The sequence below is a fragment of the Pinus tabuliformis genome, chromosome 4_1 (genome assembly GCF_031772625.1).
Source record: "Pinus tabuliformis cultivar Carrire ecotype Pingquan chromosome 4_1, CPIR1, whole genome shotgun sequence".
Taxonomy (NCBI): Eukaryota; Viridiplantae; Streptophyta; class Pinopsida; order Pinales; family Pinaceae; genus Pinus; species Pinus tabuliformis.
The window spans coordinates 57,455,499-57,464,418 of NC_142303.1; positions in this window are offsets into that span (position 1 = coordinate 57,455,499).

The window sequence follows — 8,920 nt, forward strand, 5'->3', positions numbered from 1 at the left end:
AACTCGTCGGAGCATTAATGTTCTTAGTGAACTCCCGTCCAGATATATGCTTTGCAGTCAACACGTTGAGCCAGCATATGGTTGAACCCCACCACATACACTGGATTGGTGCCAAGAATCTGCTGAGATATCTTTGTGGCACTATCACTTATGGGTTAAGATACATTGCCAGAGATGTGAGACTATTTGGATACACAGATGCTGACTGGGCAGGCAATGTGGAGGACTGTAAGAGCACTTCCGGGCGTTGTTTCTCCTTGGGATCTGCTTCGATATCCTGGATGAGCAGGAAACAAAAGTCGGTGGCTTTGAGCACCCCCGAAGCAGAGTATATTGCTACTAGCATGGCTTCTTGTGAGGCAGTTTGGTTGCGAAAGCTCTTCAGTGAGTTGTTTGGATTCACATTGGATACCACTGTGATCCTTTGTGACAACCAAAGTTGGATTCGTTTGTCAGAGAATCTCATATTCCATGATCGCTCCAAGCATATTGATATCAGATACCATTATATTCGAGATATGGTGCAACAGGGAGCTATAAGGCTCCATCATATCGGTACATATGAACAGGTCGCCGACATTCTGACAAAACCCCTTGGGAAAGTAAAATTTCTGACTTTCCGTGAACAACTTGGAGTTGTTCAAAGACCCTCCAATGAGGGTCATGTATGATGCATTGAGCTCTGAGAGCTCCAGGGGGGTGCGGGGTGCTTCTTGGAGCAGCATATGACCACAGGATTATTCACTATCCCCTGGTGGTATACATGTACACCCTGTGGCGACATTGTAGCAGGATTGATGTGTTCTTCTGTGAGGCCTAGATTGATGTGTTCTCCATGGCAACCTGGATTGATGTGTTCTCCATGGCAATTGTAGCAGGATTGATGTGTTCTCCTGTGAGGCCTGGATTGATGTGTTCTCCATGGCAATTGTAGCAGGATTGATGTGTTCTCCTGTGAGGACACAATTGATTAGTTCTCCGGTCGAGGCATCCTACCCATGCAATCTGGGACTCATGGGAAGTACCTCTCATCTAATCAATGAGCAGGGAAATGAAGTTACGGACCATAGTAGTACCGATGGACGCATCGTTGTAACTACCATACTCCCTACGCTAGGATGACCTCCATTGATCTGGGATCAATGATACTAGTCTGGGACCTGTGGTAGGAGTTCTACCATACTATGACGCTGACTTTGGGTCGGTTGAGACTGGTCTGGGATCAGTGGTACATACTCTCAGACTGACTTTGAGTCAGTGGAGGATGATATTGGTCTGGGACCATTGGAGTTGTACTCACTATGACGCTGACTTTGGGTTGGTTGAGACTGGTCTGGGACCAGTGGTACATACTCTGAGACTGACTTTGAGTCAGTATGATACATCCTCGATCATTTCTTCTTCTTCATAATTCGGACAAAAGCAAAGTAGAACAGAACAATGCAAGAGCAGAGTAGAACAGAACAAAAAAAAGTACAAATCAGTGCAGGGCAGAACAAGACAAAGCAGAACAGGCAAAATAGAGCAGAGCAGGGCAAGGGTCAGGCTGTACAAGGTAGTGCATTTGATGGATTAATAGTAACGACCGATAGACAGATTGCAGATGAAGTTCTCCATGGTTGAGAGGGAGTGTTAAAATTGGAAACCAGGGAAAAAATTCATGTGGGTCATCTTATTCATGGCTAATAATATTTTTATTAGATTCCTCTCGTCGAGAGGTGTAGGATTGATATAAAGATCATCCAATTCCGATAAGTATTCATGGAGATATGAATTTATTTTGATTATGGAATTATTATCAAGCCGACCTACAACTCATGTAGGCTCAGAAGCCCAACAGTCGCATCTATTCACCCACCAACGTTGTGTATAAATATAAGAGGACTTTTCCTCATTTGGACTCACTCATCTCATCACATCTCTCTCTCTCTACTGCACAGATATGAGTCTCTTCTCTACTGCGCTGAAATGGGTCTCTCTCTCTCACACATGTGAAGCCGGAAGCTGTTGAATTTGAAGCTGCAACTGCAGAAGTAAAGATTGACTTGCGTGGCCTAGAATATCTCCTCTTTGGAACTGTTCTGTAGGTTCATCTGAACCTCCTTTGAAAGCCGCAACTTTTGGTGGTGGAATGAAGTCAATCCGACGAACGGTTTGCAAGATATCGACTGCCCTAGTTTGAAGCCGGAAACTGCTGAAACTAAAGCTGCAACTGCAGAAGTAAAGATTGACTTGCGTGGCCTAGAAGATCTCCTCATCTGAACTGCACTGTAGGTTCATCTGAACCTCCTCTGGAAGCCAAAACTTTTGGTGGTGGAATGAAGTCAATCCGACTGTCGGTTTGTGAGATATGGTCTGCCCTAGTTTGATAATGAAGCCGCTAATGCTGATGCTACTGATCTAGGGTTTGCTACTGCTGATATGAATCAGATTTATTGTACTATTTCTCTCTGCTGAATTATTGAAGATAAAAGAAGATTTGATCAAAGGGTTTCCCCACACATTGTGGGGTTTGTCCCTGGCTAGCCGCCACATCTTGTGTCTCTTGTCTTGGCTTGTTTTCTGTCGATCGTTTAATGTTCTATCTGCACTTTACTTTATGTACATGTGATTGCTAATCGGTGGAATATAATAAGAAAAAGAAGTAAACTGTTATAAGTATAGAACATACCATAACTTAACAGATGTTAACAAAATAATAATGGGAACCAAATGCAGGTATGACAAAGGAAAATATGTTGAAGATATAAAGCACCAACAGGAAGCAGCTAATCAAAGGTCAGTGAGCGGAAGTGGTAAGATTCTAAGGTAAGCAAAATTCATTTCAAATAGCATTTTAAAGCACATTCTATATAGTTATGAAACCACGGCTCCATTATGTGTAATGATTAGCATTGATAGCTTCCATAACCGCTCCATGACTTTTACATGATTCCTCCACGAACCTTGCGTTAATTTTTAACAGCCTCATGATCCGCCTCCGAATTTAACTCGTGTTTATTTGTACGTTGGCATTCCACCTGCTGAACCGGGTAATTATGAGGACGTAATCTATTTGATCGCGGCTCTGTTCCGCCTCACAAATCTGCAACCATTTTGAGAACATGCTCACGCCTATTCCGCAGCCTTCTATCTCAAAAGCCGAGCTCACTCTACTTCTATACTATCCCATTGAAGTTGCATTTGTCGTTTCTGGCTATTTACATCCCCGTGAACTCATTCTCATTACCTATCTCTGCTCTTTCGTTTACGACTACTCGCTTTTCTCCACAAACCTTTTCCATTCCCCGCTAACATAGTCGTTTCACCTCCGTCAATCTATTACTCACCTAGACGTATTTTAAGGCAGCAGGAAGGAATGGGTCTTTTGCTAAGAGCAGAACCGGAAGGGCCCAAATTCATGGAGAGGTATCCAGAATTGAAAAGCATACTAAGGAAGGCACGGTGGCTACAGTTCATACAGAAATTCAGAGGCTATAATAAAGAAGTTACGAAGACATTTGCGAGGTCTTTTAATGGCGTGGAAGTTGAGATTGGAAATCTTAAGTTTTCAGTCACAGAGGCATCTACCGCAGTAGCAATGGAACTCCCACTGGAGGGGGAATGGTGGTTCAAAAACAAAATCTTTGATGAGAGGTCCTGGAGGATTATCCTATGCAATCCAAGTATGGATATAACCATTTTCAAATGTTGAATCCCTGTCTCTGCTTTAAAGGAAAAGTGGGCTAGTCTATTATTGATAATCCAGAAGTTTATTACATGTGAAGGATGGTTTGGGTCCATGTATATGTACCACACCCGGTTGCTAATGAATTTTCTATAAAATCAAACCATCAATTTGACTTACTTTTTATTGAATAACCTGAAAAAGATGTCCATAAATGTACAAAAGAATCTGGAGGACATAGAACCCCACCTGTACCATCACGGCCTTGTAAAAACTTTTATTGAAAAACAGTTGAAGGAAAATAAGGACACCTGGGAACAGTTTTTGGTTAGAAACTTCTTTCAAGATCCACCTGAAACACCCGAGAGTAGCTCAACAAGGAAAAGTAGGAGAAGGAAAACAAGTGTGAAAATTCAGGACACTCCTACTAACATAGCTAAAGAAACTAATAAGGAAGAGAAGTTGTCTGAAAGTAGGAAGGAAAGAATTGAGGTTAGGAAGCAAAGAAAATTAAAGGGGAAAAGAAATATTGAAGTTGTCTATCAAACCCCAGAACCTTCCTCAGAAGAGGACCACCAAATACTTTCTGAAAGACTAGTTTACCTTCAGGAACAATCAGCTGCAGCAAAGAGGAAAGGGAAAGAAAAACAGAGTGTGGAGAAAGAAGACACTAGCTCACAAAATCTAAGGAGGAGCTCCAGACTTAAAGGGAAACTGAGGAAAGTACAAACTAAAGGGCCCCACTTCATTGATTTAGGAGGGGAAACATTGGAACAGCCTCCAGCAATCCCTCCTGGCCGTAGCCCACACCATACTCCTATTCCTCAACCAAATTTTGAGATCAGTCCTTCTCAACCAGATTTTGGGGACAGCCCAAGAAAGACTACACCTGAGATAGATCCAACCCAGCAAGAAATGTATGATTATATTGAGACGTTGGAGAAAACTGCCATAGATCAAGGCACTTCATCTGCCCAGCCCAAGAAGCTCTAATCCAATCACTAAAACAGGAAGCTTTTGAACTAGAGGTCCTAAATAGACACATCAAAAGAGAAAATGAAACATTGAAAGAACATAGCAGGTTGGATAAGATTATTCACGACAACACCATGTTGCATCTTGGACTGTGGCAGAAGAAAAAAAGAAATTGAAGAAAAAGAGCAGGAGCTTGAGCAGAGCTCTCATCAACCTCAAATTCAAGTGCCTAATGAGGAAGCCTAGGATGACAGTGGTACCAAGAAAGAAGAAAAGAAGGCTGGATGTGTTGGCAGAGGTCTTAGAACACATGAACTGAAGGGAGGATGATCACAGTTTTGGTTGCATGAGGACATGCAACACCTTCACAGTGGGGGTATGTTGAGCTCTGAAACTACATCTCTTCTACACACTTTTCTAGACTTTTTCCCCTCACCAGTGCCTCACAAGCTATAAAAAATCATTACATATTGATTCTGAGAGTACATTTAAGTGGTTTTCTAACTATGTTTTTGTGTTTGCTATTTGACTTAGATTTTGCTCATCAGCTGCGGAATGCAGCGACTTTCCACAACTGACTCGACTTTCCGCAGTTGTTTTTGTTGATCTCTATGTTACAAGTGTCATCAAGCGAAATGAGGCACGTGGGCAGGTCAGAAATGATTTGGACATGGACCAGGTCCTATTGGTTTAGCCAGATTCATAGAGGAAATTCGTGGTCAAACGGTGGTCAAACGAGGAGTCCTACGGCAAACAGGTCTCTGTTTCAACACGTAAAAGGGTCTGAGACCATTCCTAGATCCACAGATTCATTTTGACAGCTGTAGACTGCCTCCACGACACAAATCCAACAACCACCTTTTGGTAAATTGAATGATCATGGCAACCAACATGCTAAGCTCATGGATGCTGTCTTTTTATGTGTCTTCTGCTGAAGTAGTTCCATAAGAAAAACAGTTATGTAATTTTCCTTATAAATAATGCGTTTGCAAACGCATGTACCTAGTCTTTTGTTAATGTAATCTTGTTGTTAAGTTTATGAACTGTGCCACGACACTGGTCTCGTTGTTGTAACGAGAGGATCCTTCCTCTGTTTTGCAATGTAAGAAGACTTTGTTTTATATGACTGTGTGAGCATAATCTCGATTTGACAGCATGTTAACCAAGGCCGCGCAGAGGTCCCCTACTGGCTAAGGTTTCGTTCTTTTATTTCTCTAAAGTTTTCATGTGCTGTTGTTTTATTTCCATTGTAGATATTTCATGGTGTGTGCACTTGTGTATATCTCACATTTCAGTTATAGTGTTAATGTTTCATTCATGTACATGATTTTCCAAGCGTTGTATATTTTTGCTAACACTGATCAGTGTGTTTCTTGTTAGGATAGGCCCGGGCATTTTCATACAACTTTTGCAGTAATTATTGACATGAGATTGTCCTCTCTGCTGACTTTGTTTTTCTTAGCTTTCAATTTCAGTTATGCTTTGATTTCAGTCTTATTCATTTGCTATTGACAATTAGTTTAAATATCAAATTCTTCATGTCATTTAACGTTATCTCTAGAGCCATGGCTTAACCCCGAAAAGCTACTCGGCGAGCTATCGGATTTTGAGTGAAGTGATTTTATTCTTCATGTTATTGAAGTTATCTCTAGAGCCATGGCTTAACCCGGAAAAGCTACTTGGCGAGCTATCAGACTATAAGTGAAGAGACTTGATTTTTTTGTTATTTGCAAGTAGATAATTTAGATATCAATTCCTCATGTTATTGACGTTATCTCCAGATCCATGGCTTAACCCCGAAAAGCTACTTGGCGAGCTATCAGACTATAAATGAAGTGAATTGGTTTTACTTTTATTAGTTTGCAGTTTTTGATTTGTTTGAGTGCAATAGCTTAACTTTTATTTCTGTATTTAGATGAGCAACAGAGATAGATATTTCATGATCAATAGTTCATCATTTGTTTGATTCAAGTAGTTGCACATTTACATTCTTGTTTAGCTGCACATTTACATTCTTTTTCAAGTATTAATTTCATCACTAGACTGTTTTGAGATCCTCTGAAGTGTTAAGTTCTGGAAGTCATCATAAAGGACATAATTGCCTTAAAATCTATACCCAAACTTGCCTTCTAAAGTATTCTTAAAACTTAGGAATAGGATTTCCATTTGCATTAGGAGACAAACCAAGATAAAACCCCAAAAAACAAGAAAAAATTGAAAACAATAAAAAGTAAGAAAGAGGTTGCCTTGCACATATAGTGCGTCACACTTCATCAGTTTATTTCTCCTGGATTGATAATTATTGTAGCAATTTAGGACATACTAAATTTACTAAACATAAGGATCTGGGAAAATTTCTCCATCGTCGCGTTCCTTTGTCGCTCGAGGGCTTCTTTGAGCAAGATTTTGAAAGGATCTCCTGACCCCTCATCTTTCTTTTATTCCACATCAGGATTTGCGTGGCTGGTCTTGCAAAGGTTGGACTAGTTCAAGCCCTAACTCCTTATATCCCGACCTCGTTGGGGACATGCAAAGAAAAATAGAGAAGGAACAGACCACTCTGATACCACTGATCCGAATTTAAACAGGAACGCAAAAAATTACAGATATAACAACAAATACAAAGATGCTATAGAACTAACACTTAATTTTATTAATATCAAATACTGAAATATGCTTACAAACATAATGGAAACAAGACTAGCTCGAGCTATGGTAGCTTATCTCTAAGAAGAGATGTGGCATCTACATGCATTTGAACTATGTTATAATGAGGCCCAATGGCCTATTTATTATTGAAAAACATGAGAAAAACCTTAAACAATGAAAACCCTAACCCCAAGAGATGTTAAGACAAGAGTTTGTGGGCCCCGTTGGGGTTAGTTGGGCAACCAACTTCCCGGGGTCATAACTTGGTCATATTATCTTCGTTTGGTGCGTACGATACCTTGTTGGAAAGGTCTCTTCGAGTAATACATGTTTTGCCACAGACTCATGCATATAGCTACAAGCCTGCAACAGACCTAAAAAAACGTCGTTTAGGGGGTTAAACTGCTCTGGAAGTTCGAGACCCGAAAAACTACTAAAAATAGTAAATGTTGAAATAAAAAAGGAAACAAATGAAACCGACTAGAGGTCTAGGTGGAATAGGTGGGTGGCCACCAATATCCACCTGGATCAATAGTGAGGATTCCCTCTCATCCTTTTGTGTACAGTAGGTTTCCCACCAGTCCTTGACGTGTGGGCGGCTTTGAGAAGTGCAAAAGTAATATTTTCTCAATTGGAAAAGTCTTGAACAGAAAAATATCCTTCCAACAGATTCAACCATTTATCTACGACATCTGCATTTATTTGGACCTCAAATATGGGAATATCAAAGTTACCGTGTACCTTAAAATGGGTGTCACCTCCAGAGTGGTTGCCAGATGAAGATGTGTCACCTGTGGGTAGCCGTTAGAGGATCTGAGCAAAATTATCCATCATTACATTCCTCTGTTGCTCGAGATCTTCCTCAAGCAATATTTTGAAAGGATCTCCTACCCCCTAGCCTTTATTTAATTCTGCCATGGGAGGTCGTCGTTGTTTGTGAGGCTGGTCTTGCAGAGGTTCATCCAGTTTGAGCCCTAACTCCTTCTACCCTAACCTCGTTGGGGACATGCAAAGAAAAACTAAGAAAGAGCATACCACTCTGATACCACTGATCTAAACTTAAATTGGAATGCAACATATTACATATATAACCAGAAATACATAGATGCAAGAGAAATAACACTTCATTTCATTAATATCAAAATACTGAAATATGTTTACAAATAGAATGGAAATAAACTAGATCGATCGATGGTAGCTTATCTCTGAGAAGATATGTGGTGACTACATGCCTTTGAACTGTGTTACAATGAGGCTCAAGGGCCTATTTATTATTGAACAACAAGGGAAAACCCTAACCCCAGGAGATTTAACGCCAAGCATTTGTGGGCCTCGTTGGGGTTAGCTGGGAAGCCAACTTCCCAAGGTCATAACTTGGTCATATTATATCCATTTGGCATTTACGACACCTTGCTGGAAAGGTCTCTTCAAGTACTATAGGATTTGCTCTAGGCCCCTGCCCGATGTCATGAGCCTACTGCAGACCTCAAAAAAACGTCGTTTAGGGGGTGAAAATTGCTTTGGAATTTCAAGACCTGAAAAACTACTAAAAATAGTAAATGTTGAAATAAACAAGGAAACAGATGAAACCGACTGGAGGTCTAGGTGGAATAGGTGAGTGGCCACCAA